Source organism: Oryctolagus cuniculus, chromosome 3, assembly GCF_051225735.1.
Source record: "Oryctolagus cuniculus isolate XC-2025 breed Fujian yellow rabbit chromosome 3, ASM5122573v1, whole genome shotgun sequence".
In the NCBI taxonomy this organism is placed as follows: domain Eukaryota; kingdom Metazoa; phylum Chordata; class Mammalia; order Lagomorpha; family Leporidae; genus Oryctolagus; species Oryctolagus cuniculus.
This window is the reverse complement of record NC_142869.1, coordinates 50,159,073-50,179,323: the sequence shown is the minus strand read 5'-3', so window position 1 is coordinate 50,179,323 and position 20,251 is coordinate 50,159,073. Positions and strand designations below refer to the sequence as shown.

At 40.6% G+C, this 20,251-nt stretch overlaps 1 pseudogene; it reads right to left on the bottom strand.

Moving 5' to 3' along the window:
• The window catches only part of LOC100357063 (putative RNA-binding protein 46 pseudogene), a 43,236-nt pseudogene extending 26,415 nt beyond the window's left edge, over positions 1-16,821 (bottom strand).
• Between the last annotated feature and the right edge of the window lie 3,430 nt (positions 16,822-20,251).

The window sequence follows — 20,251 nt, the reverse complement described above, 5'->3', positions numbered from 1 at the left end:
TTGAATTTGAGGGCACCCAGCTGGCATCCACCGGAGAATCTGCCAGAGAATTATTTGAAATGTGGGAGGAGAACCCCACAAATCTGATGTCAGAAGTGTTGAGAGAAGAGAGTAAGGAAAACATTTTGCTTATTCCTATATCACCGCAGCTTTATGTATAGAAAACCCTGAAGACTACCAAAAACTGTTTGGATTAATAAACAAATTCAGTGAAGTGGGAGGATACAAAATCAACATATAAAAGTCAGTTGTAGTGTTTTCATACACTAATAACAAACTACCAAAAAAGAAATCAAGAAAATAAGATTGTTTATAATAGCTACTAAAAAAAAAAAGTCAGGGGGTGATCAGGCATTTAGCCTAGTCCCACATCAGAGGATCTGGGTTCAATTCCAGGTCTAGATCCTGATTCCAGCTTCCAGCTGATGCAGACCCTGGGTGGCCTGGTTGTAGCTCAAGTAATTGGATCTCAGCCACCTGCTGGGATGAGATCAGGATTGTGTTCCTGGCTCCTGGCTTCATCCCCAGCTCAGCCCTAGACTTTGGCTGTTTGGGGAGTGAACTTGTAGATCAGAGTGCTTTCTGTCTGTCTGTCTGTCTGTCTTCCTGTCTGTGTCTCCTTCCATCTCTCCTCTCCGTTCCTCGCTCTCTCTCAAATAAATAAATAAATCTTTTTAAAATTAAGAAACTGAAAATAAATTCAACCAGGAGGTAAAAAATTGTGCATTGAAAACTATAAAACATTAATGAAAGAAATTAAAGAAGATACAAATAAAAAATGTATCCTACATTCATGAGTTGAAGGAATTCATATTGTTAAAATGTCCATCTACCCGAGTGGTCTACAGATTCAATGCAATCCTTATCAAAATCCCAGCATTTTTCACAGAATTTTATTTAGAAAAAATCCTAAAATTCATGTGCAACCACAGAAGACCCAAATAACCAAAGCAGTCTTGACTGAAACAACAAAGTTGGAGACATCACAGTACCTAATTTCAAAATGCACTTAAAGCTATAGTTAAACCATGTAATACTAGCATAAGAAACAAACACACAGGGCAATGGAGCAGAGTAGAGAACCCAGAAGTGCATTTATGGTAGATTATTGACAAAGAAGCCAAGAATGGGAAAAGAACAGTTTCTTCAACAAAATGGAAAACTAGATAGTCTCATGCAGGAGAATGAAATATCCCACCACATACAAAAATCAACTCAAAATGAATTAATGGCTTGGACATAAGATTTGAAAATGTAAAGCTACTGGAAGAATATAGGCATAAAGTTCCATGAGTTTTGAAATATGGGCCATAAATTTTTGGAATATGATCATAAAAGCACAGGCAAAAATAGACAAATGGGATAGTATCAAACTGAAAATCTTCTGCATAGCAAAGGAAACAATCAACAGAGTGAAGAGATGACCTCAGACTGGAAGAAAATAATTGCAAACCATTCAGCTGATACGGAGTTAATGTTCAAAATACATAAGGAACTCCAACAACTCAATAGCATGAAAACAAATGACCCAATTTAAAAACGGGCAAAAGACCTGAATAGACATTTCTCAAATGAAGACATATAAATGGCCAACAGATATATGAAATAACACCAGACATTACTAATAATCAAGAAATACAAACTAAAACCACAAGGAGACGTCACCTCACACTTGTCAGAAGGGCTATTAGCAAAAAGCTGAGGGGGAGCATTTGTGCAATGGTTCAGATGCTGCTTTGGACACCCACATCCCATATCAGAGTGCCCAGACTGATCCTGATGCCAACTTCCTGCTGGTGTGTAGCCAGAGACAGCAGTGAGGGCTCAAGAAGATTGGGGTCCCAGTTTTTGCCTGACCCAGCCCCAGCTTTTATAGGTATTTGGAGAGTGAGCCAATGGATAAAGTCTCTCTCTCTCTCTCTCTCTCTCTCTCTCTCTCTCTCTGTTGTTCTACCTGTCAAATATAAATGATAAAAATTGAAAAAGTTATGAGAGATAACATGTGCAATAAAAGAGGAGGCTGATTTTGTGACACAGCTGGTTAAGCCACACTGCCAGTTCTAGTCCCCTTCTGATCCATCTTCCTGCCAGAAACCCTGGGAAGACAGTGGAAGATGGCCACTGCTACCCATGTGGGGGACCAGGGTGGAGTTCTCTGCTCCTGGCTTCAGCCTGGCCCAGCTCTGGCTCCTGTGGTCATTTGGAGAGTGAACTAGCAAATACAAGGTCTCTCTCTGTCTCTGTCTCTCCCTCTTGCTCTGCCACTCTGCCTTTCAAATAAATAAATAAATCTTAAAAAAAAGAAAAAGACAGAGGAGGCAAGATGGCGGAATAGGAAGGGAGCACACTGATAGTCCGGGGAGAGACAGTTTAATAAAAGTGGAGATACTGCAGATTCAAGGAAGAGTAGGGGAGGAAACAACAGAAGAAACTCTTCCAGAACGCGTGATTCACAGTGGACCTGCGTGGAGAGCGTGGGAGCCCACAGTTCGGGACACCAGCGGCAGACTCAACACACCAGCGCTGGAACATCAGGTGAGCTGAACCTCAATAGCCCGAGACACCGGCAGGCAAGCGGAGAGAGGAGACTAGAGGGAACGACCCCCGGGGGGGAAAAGTTCACCAGGCTAACTGGAAGAGAGAGAGAGAGAAAAAAAAAAAGGTGACTGGTACGGACACGGGTTTCTCTCTCTCCGCTCACCTCTCAAGGGCGAGCAAGACAAAGAGCAGGCGCCATCTTGGACATACATCATAAGCAGAGCGACCTCAGGTCTGCACCGGCCCTGAGCCTAACAGAAAAACCTGACTCTGGGCGGGGCGAATTAACAGGAGATTAGGACCTAGTAAATTTGTGGTGCTACTGAACTGAGACTGTGAAAAAAGAGACGGTGGGGGAGAGAACTCACGGAATTCACGTGAGCACTCTCCAGAGACGCTACAATTCCGTAACTTTGGCAACCCAGTGGGAGACTGAAGGAGAATTTGAGCCCACTCTGAGGGCAGAACAGATTCCCTGTGTGGTCCTTGGGAAAGAGCTTCTAATCTCTGGCTCCTGTGGGTATATCATTTGCCTGCTAACTACCTCCAACTTCGTTCAGCTGTGCAGAATAACTTCCCTTTTGAATCAAAAAAAAAAAAAAAAAAAAGAAAGAGAGAGAGAGAGAGAGGCTTACCACGCCTAACCTGGGAGTGTCACCTTTGGCACACCAAACAGAGCTCTCAGGTCACACCCATCTCAAGCCCTAAGGCTCCATCAAAAACAGATAGTCCACTTAATCTAGAGTCATAGTATAACAAGAAAAAGCACCACAGTGAAGAAACCAAATATCTCCAATATGCCAAATAACAAACGCAAAAACCAAGGTAATAAAAACAAGGAAGTCACCATGACACCCTCAAATGAAAAAGACACCCCAATTCAAGATTATGAAGATGATGACATAGAAGAAATGCAAGAAGCAGATCTCAAAAAATTGATAAGAACATTAAGAAGTTCTCAAAAACAAATTCTTGAACTACAGAAATCCTTAATGGACAAGATAGAAAATCTCTCTCATGAAAATGAAATATTAAGGAGGAATCAAAATGAAACGAAACAACTAGTACAACAGGAAACTGTGATAGTGACTGAAGTGAAGAATTCAATAGATCAAATGAAAAACACAATAGAGAGCCTTAGAAACAGAATGGGTGAAGCAGAAGAGAGAATATCGGACTTAGAAGACAGAGAACAGGAAAGGATACAGTCAGACCAAAGAAAAGAAGAGGAAACTAGAAATCTAAAACATATTGTCGGGAATCTTCAGGATACTATTAAAAAACCCAACATTCGGGTTCTAGGAGTTCCTGAAGGCATGGAGAGGGAGAAAGGATTAGAAGGCCTTTTTAGTGAGATATTAGCAGAAAATTTCCCAGGTTTGGAGAAGGACAGAGAAATCCTAGTACAGGAAGCTCACAGAACCCCTAATAAACATGACCAAAAGAGATCCTCACCACGACACGTTGTAATTAAACTCTCCACAGTGAAACATAAAGAAAAGATCCTAAAATGTGCAAGAGAGAAACGTCAGATTACTCTCAGAGGATCTCCAATCAGACTCACAGCTGACTTCTCATCAGAAACTCTACAAGCTAGGAGGGAATGGCGAGATATAGCCCAGGTACTAAGAGAGAAAAACTGCCAGCCCAGAATATTATATCCTGCAAAGCTATCATTTGTGAATGAAGGTGAAATAAAGACTTTTCATAGCAAACAGAAATGGAAAGAATTTGTTGCCACTCGTCCAGCCCTGCAAAAGATGCTTAAAGATGTGTTACACACAGAAACACAGAAACACGGTCATCAATATGAAAGAAGGTAAAGGAAGGAAACCAAGGAAGGAAACCTCACAGCAAAAGATCACAGGGAATTCAAAGCATATATTAGAACTTATCTTTGGCAAATGGCAGGGCAAAGTTACCACTTATCATTAGTCACATTGAACATTAATGGCCTGAACTGTCCAGTTAAAAGACACCAATTGGCTGATTGGGTTAAGGAACAAAACCCATCTATTTGCTGCTTACAAGAAACACATCTTTCCAACAAAGATCCATACAGACTGAAAGTGAAAGGCTGGAAAAAGATATACCATGCCAACAGAAATGAAAAAAGAGCGGGCGTAGCCATCTTAATATCAGACAACATAAACTTTACCACAAAAACCGTTAAGAGAGACAAAGAAGGACACTACATAATGATTAAGGGATCAATTCAACAGGAAGATATAACAATTATCAATGTATATGCACCTAACTACAGGGCACCGGTTTATCTAAAAGATTTGTTAACGGACTTAAAGGGAGACTTAGACCCCAATACAATAGTACTGGGGGACTTCAATACTCCACTCTCAGAAATAGACAGATCAATAGGACAGAAGATCAACAAGGATACAGTAGATTTAAGCGACACTATAGCCCAAATGGATCTAACAGATATATACAGAACTTTCAATCCTACAGCTAAAGATTTTACATTCTTCTCAGCAGTAAGTGGAACCTTCTCTAGGATTGACCACATACTAGGCCATAAAGCAAGTCTCAGCAAATTCAAAAGAATTAGAATCATACGATGCAGCTTCTCAGACCATAAAGGAATGACGTTGGAAATTAGCAACTCAGGAATCCCTAGAGCATACGCAAACACATGGAGATTGAACAACATGCTCCTGAATGAACAATGGGTCATAGAAGAAATCAAAAGAGAAATCAAAAACTTTCTGGAAGTAAATGAGGATAACAGCACAACATACCAAAATTTATGGGATACAGCAAAAGCAGTGTTAAGAGGAAAGTTTATATCAATAGGTGCCTACATCAAGAAATTGGAAAGGCACCAAATAGATGAGCTTTCAATTCACCTCAAGGATCTAGAAAGCCTACAGCAAACCAGACCCAAATCTAGTAGGAGAAGAGAAATAATTAAAATCAGAGAAGAAATCAACAGGATTGAATCCAAGAAAACATTCCAAAAAATCAGCCAAACGAGGAGCTGGTTTTTTGAAAAAATAAACAAAATTGACACCCCATTGGGCCAACTAACTAAAAAAAGAAGAGAAAAGACCCAAATCAATAAAATCAGAGATGAAAAAGGAAACGTAACAACAGACACCACAGAAATAAAAAGAATCATCAGAAATTACTACAAGGACTTGTATGCCAGCAAACAGGGAAACCTATCAGAAATGGATAGATTCCTGGACACATGCAACCTACCTAAATTGAACCAGGAAGACATCGAAAACCTAAACAGACCCATAACTGAGACAGAAATTGAAACAGTAATAAAGGCCCTCCCAACAAAGAAAAGCCCAGGACCAGATGGATTCACTGCTGAATTCTACCAGACATTTAAAGAAGAACTAACTCCAATTCTTCTCAAACTATTCAGAACAATCGAAGAAGAGGGAATCCTCCCAAATTCTTTCTATGAAGCCAGCATCACCTTAATTCCTAAGCCGGAAAAAGATGCAGCATTGAAAGAGAATTACAGACCAATATCCCTGATGAACATAGATGCAAAAATCCTCAATAAAATTCTCGCCAATAGAATGCAACAACACATCAGAAAGATCATCCAACCAGATCAAGTGGGATTTATCCCTGGTGTGCAGGGATGGTTTAATGTGTGCAAGACAATCAATGTGATACACCACATTAACACACTGCAGAAGAAAAACCATATGATTATCTCAATAGACGCCGAGAAAGCATTTGATAAAATACAATACCCATTCATGATGAAAACTCTAAGCAAACTGGGTTTAGAAGGAACATTCCTCAATACAATCAAAGCAATCTATGAAAAACCCACAGCCAACATCCTATTGAATGGGGAAAAGTTGGAAGCATTTCCACTGAGATCTGGTACCAGGCAGGGATGCCCACTATCACCACTGCTATTCAATATAGTTCTGGAGGTTCTAGCCAGAGCTATTAGGCAAGAAAAAGAAATTAAAGGGATACAAATTGGGAAGGAAGAACTCAAACTATCCCTCTTTGCAGATGATATGATTCTTTATTTAGGGGACCCAAAGAACTCTACTAAGAGACTATTGGAACTCATAGAAGATTTTGGCAAAGTAGCAGGGTATAAAATCAATGCACAAAAATCAACAGCCTTTGTATACACAGACAATGCCATGGCTGAGGAAGAACTTCTAAGATCAATCCCATTCACAATAGCTACAAAAACAATCAAATACCTTGGAATAAACTTCACCAAGGACGTTAAAGATCTCTATGATGAAAATTACAAAACCTTAAAGAAAGAAATAGAAGAGGATACCAAAAAATGGAAAAATCTTCCATGCTCATGGATTGGAAGAATCAACATCATCAAAATGTCCATTCTCCCAAAAGCAATTTATAGATTCAATGCAATCCCAATCAAGATACCGAAGACCTTCTTCTCAGATCTAGAAAAAATGATGCTGAAATTTATATGGAGACACAGGAGACCTCGAATAGCTAAAGCAATCTTGTACAACAAAAACGAAGCTGGAGGCATCACAATACCAGATTTCAGGACATACTACAGGGCAGTTGTAATCGAAACAGCATGGTACTGGTATAGAAACAGATGGATAGACCAATGGAACAGAATTGAAACACCAGAAATCAATCCAAACATCTACAGCCAACTCATATTTGATCAAGGGTCCAAAACCAATCCCTGGAGTAAGGACAGTCTATTCAATAAATGGTGCTGGGAAAATTGGATTACCACGTGCAGAAGCATGAAGCAAGACCCCTACCTTACACCTTACACAAAAATCCACTCAACATGGATTAAAGACTTAAATCTACGACCTGACACCATCAAATTATTAGAGAGCATTGGAAAAACCCTGCAAGATATAGGTACCGGCAATGACTACTTGGAAAACACCCCAGAAGCACAGGAAGTCAAAGCCAAAATTAACATTTGGGATTACATCAAATTGAGAAATTTCTGTACTGCAAAAGAAACAGTCAGGAAAGTGAAGAGACAACCGACAGAATGGGAAAATATATTTGCGAACTATGCAACAGATAAAGGGTTGATAACCAGAATCTACAAAGAGATCAAGAAACTCCACAAGATCAAAACAAACAATCCACTTAAGAGATGGGCCAAGGACCTCAATAGATATTTTTCAAAAGAGGAAATCCAAATGGCTAACAGACACATGAAAAAATGTTCAAGATCACTAGCAATCAGGGAAATGCAAATCAAAACCACAATGAGGTTTCACCTCACACCAGTTAGAATGGCTCACATTCAGAAATCTACCAACAATAGATGCTGGAGAGGATGTGAGGAAAAAGGAACACTAACCTACTGCTGGTGGGAATGCAAACTGGTTAAGCCACTATGGAAGTCAGTCTGGAGATTCCTCAGAAACCTGAATATAACCCTACCATTCCACTCAGCCATCCCACTCCTTGGAATTTACCCAAAGGAAATTAAATTGGCAAACAAAAAAGCAGTCTGCACATTAATGTTTATTGCAGCTCAATTCATAATAGCTAAGACCTGGAATCAACCCAAGTGCCCATCAACAGTAGACTGGATAAAGAAATTATGGAACATGTACTCTATAGAATACAGCAGTCAAAAACAACAAAACCCAGTCATTTGCAACAAGATGGAGGAATTTGGAAAACATCATGCTGAGTGAATTAAGCCAGTCCCAAAGGGACAAATATCATATGTTCTCCCTGATTGGCGACAACTAATTGAGCACCAAAGGGGAAACTTGTTGAAGTGAAATGGACACTATGAGAAACAGTGACTTGATCAGCTCTTTTCCTGACGGTTGATGTACAATGTAATACTTTATCCATTTTAGTATTTTTTTTGTTCTAGTACCATTGGTTGAACTCTGTAATTAACACACAATTATTCTTTGGTATTTAAATTTTAACTGAAAAGTGATCCCTGTTAGGAATTTGGAAAACATCATGTTGAGTGAAATAAGCCAATCCCAAAGGGACAAATACCACTTGTTCTCCTTGATAGGTGACAACTAACTGAGCACCAAAAAGGAAACCTGTTAAAGTGAAATGAATATTATGAGAAACGGTGACTTGATCAGCCCTCACCCTGACTGTTGATGAGCAGCTTGATATGTTATCCCTCTTAGTATTTTTGTTTGTTTGTTCTACTTAATACTTTTGGTTGAATACTGTAATCAATACACAATTCTTCTTAAGTGCTGAAACTTAACTGAAAAGTGATCGCTGTTAAATATAAGAGTGGGAACTCATAACTGGTGCATAGGGAGATTACTGATGCCATAAACAGGAGTGTCAATTGGTAAAGTCAACAACAGGAGTCACTGTGCACTTACTCCTCATGTAGGATCTCTGTCCTTAACGTGCTGTACACTGAGGCTTAATGCTATAACGAGTACTCAAACAGTATATTTCACTTTGTGTTTCTATGGGGGTGCAAACGACTGAAATCTTTACTTAATGTACACTAAACTGATCTTCTGTAAAAAAAAAAAAAAAAAAAGAAAGAAAGAAATTATCAATTCCCAACTTGACTCTCACTGGGATTAAACATGACAATAGGTCAGATCTGATTTCATCATCATTTAAAAAAAATCATCTATTATTTTTCACTTTATGTTTCTGTGTGGGAGCAAACTGTTGAAATACTTACTTAAGGTATACTAAGCTGATCTTCTGTATATTAAGATAATCGAAAATGAATCTTGATGTGAATGGAAGGGGAGAGGGGGTGGGAAAGGGGAGGGTTGTGGGTGGGAGGGACGGTATGGGGGGGAAGCCATTGTAACACATGAGTCGTACTTTGGAAATTTATATTCATTAAATAAAAGATTAAAAAAAAAATATAAGAGTGGGAATAAGAGAGGGAAGAGATGTGCAATTTGGGACATGCTCAAGCTGACTTACCTCAAACGGTAGAGTTAGAAATATACCAGGGGATTCGAATTCAATCCCATCGAGGTGGCATGTACCAATGCCATCTCACTAGTCCCAGTGATCAATTTCTGTTCACAATTGATCGTAATGATAGGACTAAGAACCAAAGGGATCACATAAACAAGAATAGTGTCTGCAAATACTAGCTGATAGAATCAAAAAGGGAGAGAATGATCCAACATGGGAAGTGAGATACACAGCAGACCCATAGAATGGCAAATGTCCTAATAGCACTCTGGCCTCATAATCAGCCCTTAAGGCATGCAGATCCGGCTGAAATGCCCATTGTGGGGAGCAACTCGGACTAGACTGTTACTGGAATTAAGACTTATTCTATGCATCTGCTCTCCCACAATATGGCGCTGAGAAGGGAGTAACAACTTCTATGCAGCTGCCTCTCGCCAACTTGAGTGATGACCTGCAGGAGCTGATCCTGCTCCTGATTGGAGGAGAGCAGTGTACTTGGCGTGTGGGTAGCAGAGTTGGGATTGATGGAAGAGGACTATAAAGGAGGAGAGAGACAACATGCACCAGGAACATCTAAAGGGAACATCTATCTGAAGGAACACCTGTGCAGCCCCCGAGAGAGCCGGCCGGCGGTGTGCCGCTCCCCCACGGAAGTGGGGAATGTGGCAGGGGGAACCGCCCTTCCACGGAGGTGGAGGGATGGTAGCCAACCCGGGAAGAACCAGCAGCAAACCCGGGGAGGGCCGAGCAGACAAAAGAACAGCGCAGGGTCCTGTGTCGTTCCTCCACGAAGAGGGGGAGCAACACCCATGAGAGTATTTCAGGCATGGAAAGCCAAGACACTCTGGGGGAAAAAAGAAACCTAAATGAAAGATCTCCACGAGTGAGATCCCAGTGGATAGAATGGGTCATCAAAGAAGGAGGTACCTTTCTCTGAAGGGAGGAGAGAACTTCCACTTTGACCTAGGCCTTGTCTAAAAATGATCAGAGTCAGTGAACTCAGGGGGCTTCCATAGCCTTGGCAACTCATGACAAGAGCCTAGGGTGATTACTGATGCCATAAACAAGAGTGTCAATTTGTTAAGTCAACAACAGGAGTCACTGTGCACTTACTCCTCATGTAGGATCTTTGTCCTTAGTGTGCTGTACATTGAGATCTAATGCTATAACTAGTACTCAAACAGTATTTTTCACTTTATGTTTCTGTGTGTGAGCAAACTGTTGAAATCTTTACTTAATGTATGCTAAACTGATCTTCTGTATATAAAGAGAATTGAAAATGAATGTTGATGTGAATGGAAGGGGAGAGGGAGTGGATAAGGGGAGGGTTGCGGGTTGGAGGGACGTTATGGGGGGGAAGCCATTGTAATCAATATTCTGTACTTTGGAAATTTATATTCATTAAATAAAAGTTAAAAAAAAAAAAGACAAGAAAAGGTGATCCTTGTGTACCGGTGGTGGGATGTAAATTAGCACAGCCATGATGGAAAACAACATTGAGGGTCCTAAAATTATTGAAACTAGAATTACAGTATGATAGAACAGTTCTGCTCCTGGGTATACATCCAATGGAAATGAAGTATGTTGAAAGACATCTTTGCAGTTCTATGTTCTTTGCATCACTCTTCAGAATGCCCATCAATACATAAATGGATAAAGAAAACTAGGTTTATAATAGAATAAAATACTATTCAGCCTTTAAAAAGAAGGAAATTGGGGCCAGCTTGTGGCATAAGAGATTAAGCTGCCACCTGCAGTGCTGGCTGGGCACTGATTTGAGTCCCAGCTGTTCCACTCTCAGTCCAGCTCCCTGCTAATGTTCCTGGGAAAGCAGCAGACGAGGTGCTCCTGGCTTCAGCTTGGCCCAGCCCCAGCCATTACGGCCATGCGAGGAGTGAGCCAGCAGGTGGAAGAGCACACTCTCTCTCTGTAATTCCTTTCAAATAAATCAAATAAACCTTAATGAATAAATAAATAAAAGAAGGAAATCTTTCTATTTGCAAACAAATGGGTGGGTTTTGAGAACATCATGTTAAGTAAAATTAGCCAAGCACAGAAAGGCAAATACCACATGATCTCCCCTATTTGTGGAATCTGTCAGAGTCAAACCCAAAGAAACAGAAAGTAGAATCGTGGCTGCCAGGGGTTGTGGTTAGAGGAGTGGAATGAGGATTTGGGAAATGTTTGTCAGAGAATGCAAAATTTCAATTAGGGAGACAATGTTCAGGAGATTAACTGCATATCATAGTGACTACAGATAATTGCATAATATAATTATTGATATATAATTATTTACATTATTATTATAAATTATGTAATTGTTAACAGCTAATAATACCAAATCACTAAGAGGATACAAATCACTAAGAGAATAAATTTTAGGCATTCTCATCACAAATATGTGGGCAATGCACATGTAAATGAGCATGATTTAGCCATTCCGCAGTATATACATGTTGTGAAACATCATGTTGGACTCAGTAAATATAGATGATATTTATTGAACAATTTTTAAAAAGTAGCATGAGGAATGAAGAGTGAGTGTATAAAAACTGAAATCTGTTAGTTGACAACTGACTAAATGACATTGTAAATAGGAAAAGAGTGCCCCCCAACAGTGTATTTTAGATCTTGTTCTTTGAAAACCATAAAGTTACTACAATTAAAGATGCTATCTGTAAAAAACTGCTTTAACTCCTAGGACCAGGCAGGCCAAATTTTATTAAATGATGCTTTATGGGATACAGCTTGAAAATAAACAATACAGGAGCCGGCGCTGTGGCACAGTAAGTTGATCCTCCACCTATGGCGTTGGCGTCCCATATGGGTGCCGGTTCTAGTCCTGGCTGCCCCTCTTCCAATCCAGCTCTCTGCTGTGGCCTGAGAAAGCAGTAGAAGATGGCCCAAGTGCTTGGGCCCCTGCACCCATGTGGGAGACCTGGAAGAAGCACCTGGCTCCTAGCTTCGGATCAGCGCAGCTCTAGCCTTTGCGGCCATTTGGGGAGTGAACCAATGGAAGGAAGACCTTTCTCTCCATCTCTCTTACTGTCTGTGACTCTACCTCTCAAATAAATATATAAAATCTTTAAAAAATAAGAAATAAAAATAAACTGTACAAATTAGGAAAGGGTTAATATAGAGCTAGTTGGTTTATTATTATCATGGGTATTTTATTAAATGCTCATAAAATGTATTCAGAACATGAGTACCTTTTAGTTACATAAAAATTTACATAATATGAAGTTATTATAACCATTGAATTTTACATTTTATAATTATTTACAAGGAACTCAGTGATAAAACCTTTAACTTACATTTTTAGAAAATCCTTAAATTGATAGTGATTAAGTATTAAATGATTGAAGTAGGATGGATTTAAAAACAAGTTTATTTCTATTTTCAGCTCACCCGTGCTTAATTAAGTCTCTTCAGGAAGTTGCATCTAAATGTACTTTATGTTTTAATTCCTCCTCTGGTTAAAATGAATACGATCTATTTTCTTAATCTTCCAATTAGCCAAGGGCACATTTGACTGTTTCTATATGAACTATTTTATGTCATTAAATATTGAAGCTGCTCCCAGTTCTCTGTGATTGTGAACAACGGCAAGCATAGTGTGCAGAACTGTTTTTCTTATTTCAGTGTATTTATTTAAGATATACTCCGAAGATATCTTTAACATCCTTCAAAGCTCCAGGAGAGTTTTCAATTTCAGCAACATTCAGGATTTGAAATGTTAACAGGATCTACATAGAAAACAGCTTATTTATTTGCCATTCATTTGTCACTTCCTTGATCATGAAAAACATTTTAAACAAGTTTCTTATGTTTACTATTTGAATTCCTAGGAGCTGATTGAAAATCTTTGTGTGCCTCAATAGGGACACATTTAGGGTGATCGGAAACAAGGCAGATTTGTTTCCCTGGGGAACTTCTCTCGGTCACACTCTGTCCCTCCTAGCTGCTATCCTGAGGCACCAGAGGCAGGAAGTCAGAAGTGAGTTCCAGCCTCAGTTTCCTTTTGCTCTAGCTATTCAAGATGCAGTGCATGAACCAGTGCAAATCAGTATCATGCGGGAGCTTGTTAGAAATGGAAGAAAAACGGGGCCAGTGTTGTGGCACAGCAGGTTAAGCCACTGCTGGCATCCCAAATGGGTGCCAATTCATGTGCTGGCTGCTCTACTTCTGATCCAGCTCCTACTAATGGCCTGGGAAAATCAGCAGAGGATGGTCCAAGAGCTTGGGCCCCTGCCACTCTTGTGGTAGACCCAGATGAAGCTCCTGGCTCCCGGCTCCTGGCTTTGGTCTGGCCCACTGCTGGTCATTGCAGCCATCTGAGAAATGAACCAGCAGGTGGAAAATCTCTCTTTTTCTCTGTATCTCTCTCTCTCTCTCTCTCTCTCTCTCTCTCTCTAACTCTGATGTTAAGTAAATAATTTTTTTAAATGTAAGAAAAATAAATGTATGACCTCAGCCTTCATCTAATACCTACTGAGTTAGAATCCACATTTTAAAAGATCCCTAGGTGATTTATGTGTACAATAAATTTTGAGAAGCAATGCTTTATTTAATTGTAGTGCAAGTCACTGAGTCTCCCCTCTCCTTGATTTCTCTTCAGTCAAGTGCTGAGGTTGGCCTAGATAACATATAAGAATTTTCAAACTGGAAGGACCCATAATAAGGACTATTGGTTTAGAATATGGATTATTCTAGAACCAGTGTGTCTGGGTGTGGATGCAAACTCTGCCTCTTAGGGCATGACCCTCAGCAGACTATGTATAGCCTCCTGGTGCCCAAGTTTCCTCATTTGAGAAATAAGGGTTGTAATTGTATGTACTTCATGAAGTTGGTGTGATAATTAAGTTTAACATATATTTACATTAGTGCTTGGGACAGAAGAAGCACCAAGCCAGTACCAACTCTTATGATTTAAGATTCTTTTTTTTTTAAGACTATTTTTTTTGTTGGAGAGGTAGAGTTATAGACAGTGAGAGGGAGAGACAGAGATAAAGGTCTTCCATCCTCTGGTTCACTCCCCAAATGGCCGCAACAGCCAGAACTGCACTGATCTGAAGCCAGGAGCCAGGAGCTTCTTCCAGGTCTCCCGTGCAGGCATAGGGGCTCAAATACTTGGGCCATCTTCTGCTGCTTTCCCAGGCCATAGCAGAGAGCTGGACTGGAAGTGGAGCAGCCGGGACTAGAACTGGAACCCATATGGGATGCCAGCACCGCAGGCGGAGGATTAACCAAGTGAGCCACTGTGCTGGCCCCATGATTTAAGATTCTTGATTGAGTTGCCTTTTAGAACATGTGGAGATGCCAACTGATTGACTTAAAAGACATGAGTAAGGGCATTCTGTTATTAAAGTGGATATGCAGAATTGGGGATATGTCCATGGAGGAAGTGGGAATTAACAGTTTTATGTGATAACTAAATTTGGAAGTGATTAGAAATGATAGTAGGGCATTCAAGCTGAAACAGACTTGGAGACAGGAATAAATAGATATTTGGGAATCCATTGTGTGGGACCATTTTGAGGAGGGAAAGGTGACTAGAGCCAGAAGACTTCTTAGGCAGTTCAGGAATTAAGATCGCTCCTCTTAATTCCATACTAAAAATTTTAGCTTTCACTATGAGAAATAGTGATTTTTGGGGGGCTGGAAAATAAAATAAATCCATATAGGAAAACATTAGTAGGCAGGATGGTTTAGTAGAAGAACCAGCAAATGAATGAATAAGAAGCAAATTTGATAGTTGGATGTTGGAGAATATGTAGAGGAGGAAGCAACTATGGCTCCTGGATTGTAGGTCTGCAGGCCAGGAATGTAGTAGTGTTTTGGTGTAGATGGGAGCCTGGAGCACGACTGCTTTGAGGAGAACTTCTGTGCAGTGCATCCAATAAAGCATTCGCAGAGGTAACACGAAGCATTCCATTCAGAAAAGGCTCAATTGCACTTTTATCTTTCATTCTTTGTGTTACTGAGCCTATTAATAGCATCAGACTTTTTAAAATTGGCATTATGTGTCATCCACATTATCAATGGGTTAGGCCACCCAACGTTGCTTTGTCTTAATAATGTCAATTTAGTGAAGAAAATGGATGAGCCTATAAAAATTTGAGCCTCAAATTTATAATAAACAGTTAACAAAAAGGAAAATCTTAAAATTCTTAAAATATCTTGGCTGTCATTTTGTATTTTGAATAGTCAGAATCTGTCTTTCAAATATTTTTAAAGTGGATTTAAATTTCAGTATGCGTTTTTGTGAATCAACACAAGAACTTGAAAGAGAATGTGTTTTGGTTCCATTGTTCTGGTCCCTGGTCCTTTACAGTCAGCCTGAAAGAAATTAAGAACAAAATGAAATAGGTACCTTTCAAATTTTTCTACTGTACTGTTAGATCTAACGGCAAATATTCTCCTCTTTCTGCCTGGGAAATCACATTCTACAGTTCACAGACCAGGCAGCTATTAGCCATCATAAATAATTTTCACCAGTCAGTTGCCTTTTCATGAGACAGGAGCAGAGAGATGGATCGGGAGGTGGCTTGCGTGTTATCATAATGCTGATGCCTAGGTGAAAAGTGCATTTGTGAGCAAATCCAGCACTGCCTGGCAACTGTTTCTAGGCAAAGGGCGGCTGGGAGCCAGCTGTTCCCGCCTCTCAGGAGCCATCAGCCTGTTTCTACACACTTGGTAGGGTGTCTGGTTTGGATTATTCGAGTTGCAGTCTTAAGGTACAGTGTTTCTTAGCAATTCTTAGTATGGAATATTTTGCTTTTTTGGTGATAGAGGCAATAATTTTATATGCTTTTTATCCATCCCTGAATATAGTTTAAATACACTATTTAGATTAAATATACTATATAGATTTTTAACTGTAATGGAATATAATATCTGAAGGCAGAAGCTTTACTGTTTTTAAAAACCACTCACGTGCTTTTCTTTCTGGTCTAAACCCACCACATTGGTCAGTTCTCGAGGACTGTACCCAGGTTCACCCACACCTGAATTAAGATGTGAACTTAACATACTCCGCACCCTTGGAACACCCTTCTTGAAACGTCTCTGCCTAGCTTTCTCGGTGTGGTCACCACTTCTGCTCCCACTATTGGTCAGGACTGGGGCAGGGCCGGGTGGAGGTAGGGGGCAGGATAGGCCAGAGCTTGATGGGAGCAGACAGGCCACACTGCTGGAGTGGAGCTCTCTCCAGGGAGCGCAGTGCTCAGGAACCCTGGAGGGATGTCGCGCGTGCTCTAGTCTTCTACTGGCTGAGTACTTCGGGGTCCCATGAGCGGGACAAGCCCTCTGCCTCTGCCCACGCGCCTGTCCACAGACACCCCTCAGTGCGTACGCTTCATTCAGCCAACTCTCCATTCATCCTTGTATCCCTTGTGGCTGCTGGGACGTCTCGCCCCTTTCCTTGTTTTTGTTTTTGTTTTGTTTTGTTTTTAACTACTATCCAGTCTTTTAACCCATTGCACTGGATTTTCTGAAATTCCTGTTCCTTTGAAAAACCACACCCTCTGCACTCTACACACTATAGCCTTCCTCTTTACTGCTTTGTTTTGTTTTGTTTTACAGACTGTTTCATCACATCTTTAACTGAAACCCCAAGGCCCTGGTTGCATTTTCTGTCCCCTCAGGCAGAGCTGCTCTTGGTCACACATCATAACCCACAGCCAGAGATAGGTTGCGTTCCCTTTAGCTCCTGTGCCACTTCCAGACCTTTACATTGAGGCCTCTTTGTTGGGAGGGCCCACACAGCATTTACAAGCATGGAGAGGGAGATTTGCACCCGTGTTTGGGGATGTTGGATAGATCACCAAACCTTTTGAGCCTCAGTTTCATTTTGCTAGTTATGAAGATTCAACTTACTCATTCTTTTCATAAGACTTTACGATCTCTATGTGCCAGACGTGTTTAAAATACTCTACAAAATACAAAATTCTATCTTCGTGAAGCTGAAGTCTCATGGAGGAATAAAGTCCTTGAGTAAATATATAAACACAGTTATGAAATCGGATAACAAAGGTTTACTCGCAGGTGTAATTTACAACACGATGGGGAGATGGTTGGGAGGAAAGGCCTGGGGAGGTGGCCGTACAGTGACGAGGTTTGGGGAGGGAGGGTGCCTTGCGGCACAGAAAGTGAAGCTGCCTCTTGCGACACCAATATTCCATTCTCAGAGTGTCCGTTCAAGTCCCTGCTGCTCTGCTTCTGATTCTGCTTCCTGCTGGTGCTCCCGGGAAGGCAGCAGCACGGGACCCGGTTACTTGGGTTCCTGTCATACATATGGGAGAAGCCTGGCTCCTGGCTTTGGCCTGGCTGCTGTGGCCATCTGGAGAGTGAGCCCACAGATGAGCAGTCTCTCTCTCCCTCGTTACCTCCCTCCCTAAGTCACTCTGCCTTTCAAATAAAAAATCTTTTGTTTAAAAAGCAAAGTGATAAGAGAAGAATGAGTAGGGATTAGGCAAAGGATCAAGGGATAAGAAGGGCACTGGCAGACATGGGGGCAGCTTAGCACCTCCCAGAGACTGAAAGAAGCCTTGGGAGAGGGAGAATGTGTCACAGTGCAGCTAGAGATGTGGGCTGGGGACAGAAGGGTGGACCTGAACATGAGGGCCATATTTAGGAGTTTCACTGCTGTTTTAAATGCAGCAAGAAGCAATGACTTTAAGCAAGGATACAACATTTATGCTTTTAAAAGATCTTTCTGAGCGCAGTGCCTGGAAGATAGTGCTTATTTGGTAAATGAAGTGTTAAGTTCATGGGGCCCTTGCTTTCCACTGTGTATTGAGTACACTGCACCTGGGTGATAGTTTTACCCGCTACCCTAAACTCTTGCCGCCACCCCTCCACTGATTAGCTCAGCAAACGCCTACTTCTCAGCACCTTGGCATCCACAAGTCCAGGGGCTGCCCTTTGAGCTTCTCCAGGCCATCCCCAGGGCCTATAAAATATTGCATGCCAATAAACTGCTCTGACAGCAATTTTGATCCTACTTCCAACCACTCCCACGTATGTCTAGGCCTCCAGGGTAGTAAGAAATGAGGACAGAAGGATAGCCGGGAGCCAGGTTGTGAAGAGTTGCTTTGAGGCAAAGGAACTTGGACTTCATCCTGTAGAAAAAGAAAGCAGCTCTGAACTTTATAGTTCTCGAAATACACCATGGCACATGTTGTCTCTGAGTGTGAAATGCTCCTCCTTCTAGGGTTCCTTGCAAGCTCCTAGTCGACCTTCAGAATCTAGCTTGGCTCTCATCTCCTCTTGGAAGCCTGCCTTGGCTGTGGAAGGCAATTCCTCACATTACATATTGTGCATAGCTCTTGGTGTTCTCCTGATGTGCAATCGCATGCTTTCTTTAAAAAAAAAAAAAAAAAGATTTATTTGTTTGAAAGGCAGAGTGGCAGAGGGGTTACTCCCCAAATGTCTGCAACACCCAGGTTTGAACAAGGCCAAAATCAGGAGCCAGGAGCTTCTTCCAGGTTTCTCACATGGGTGGCAGGGATCCAAGAACTTGGGCCACCATCCATTGCCTTAGCAGGTGCATTAGCAGGGAGCTGGGTCAGAAACAGAGTAGCTGGAACTCCAACCAGCACTCTGATATGGATGCCAACATTTCGAGTAGTGACTTAACCTGCTGTGCCAGCACACCTGCCTCATGCTTTTTGTTTGATTGTTTTGATCTTTCCTATAAGTCTAAACTCTGAGAGCAAGCACTGGTACATTTATTGTTTTCTCAGTACCTGACATAAAGGATTTCATCATCTTTTTTTTTTTTTTTTTTTGAGTTCTCAAGTTCTGCCAGAAAATAAAGTGCTCTAATAAAAGATTGACAAATTGGAGGTAAAAGATGAGCAACTCCTATGTAATCATCTAAACCATGTTCCTTTGCTAAAATGTATCCAGATATCTTTGTTCTAAAAATTAACAAATTCTAAGAAAACATTCTAACTTTGTTCATTACAATTCTTTGATTTAAATGTCTTTCCTAATTTGTCACTTATGTTTTGATTTTGCTAATGGCATATTTTTGACTTGAGGATGTGTTTGTCTTTTAACTGGTAGCCTTCCTAGATTTTGAGTCATGGTTATAATAAATATCATGTGTGTTGCATACTAATCCTTCTGTGGTATCTTTTTTTTACATTTAAATCCTTGATCCATTTGGGTCTGATTGCTTATCGGAATACACTACAGTAGTATAGAACCTGTTTTCTTTTTTCCAGCTAGCTACTCAGTTTTGCCAACAGTGCTTAGTCAAATGTCTACCACAACTGATTGGCCTGCAGTCTTCATGCCCACTGAATCCCTGTATGTATTCAAGTCTAACTCTGGACTTTCTGCTCTGTTCCAGTAGTCTGCCTTTTCATAAGTCAATCCTGCACTTTTAATTCTGATGCATTATAGTATGCATACTTAGAGTTATGATTGTACCTTTATTGCTGTTCTTTAACAGAATTTTCCAGGCTGTTCTTTTCTGCTCACATTTTTCCGCATAAAAACTTTAAAAATGTTTAAAGGATTCCAGAAAAAAAATCTGTACTTAATTGTGTTTATTCCTTCATAATTTTTAAGTGTAACACAACTGCCTTATGATAATGAGCTTTTCTATCAGAGAACATAATGCTTTTTGACATTTGTCCCAGTTTACTTTTATATCCTTGGTGAGAATTAGCTGCTCCTTTTTAGGGTGTGCATTTTTCTTAAGTTCTGGGCATTTTGTCTCTGTTGTTATCAAAATAGGGTCTCCCTGTCCATTATTTCTAAGTCATTGTTTATGTATATGAGGACTTTACTTCCT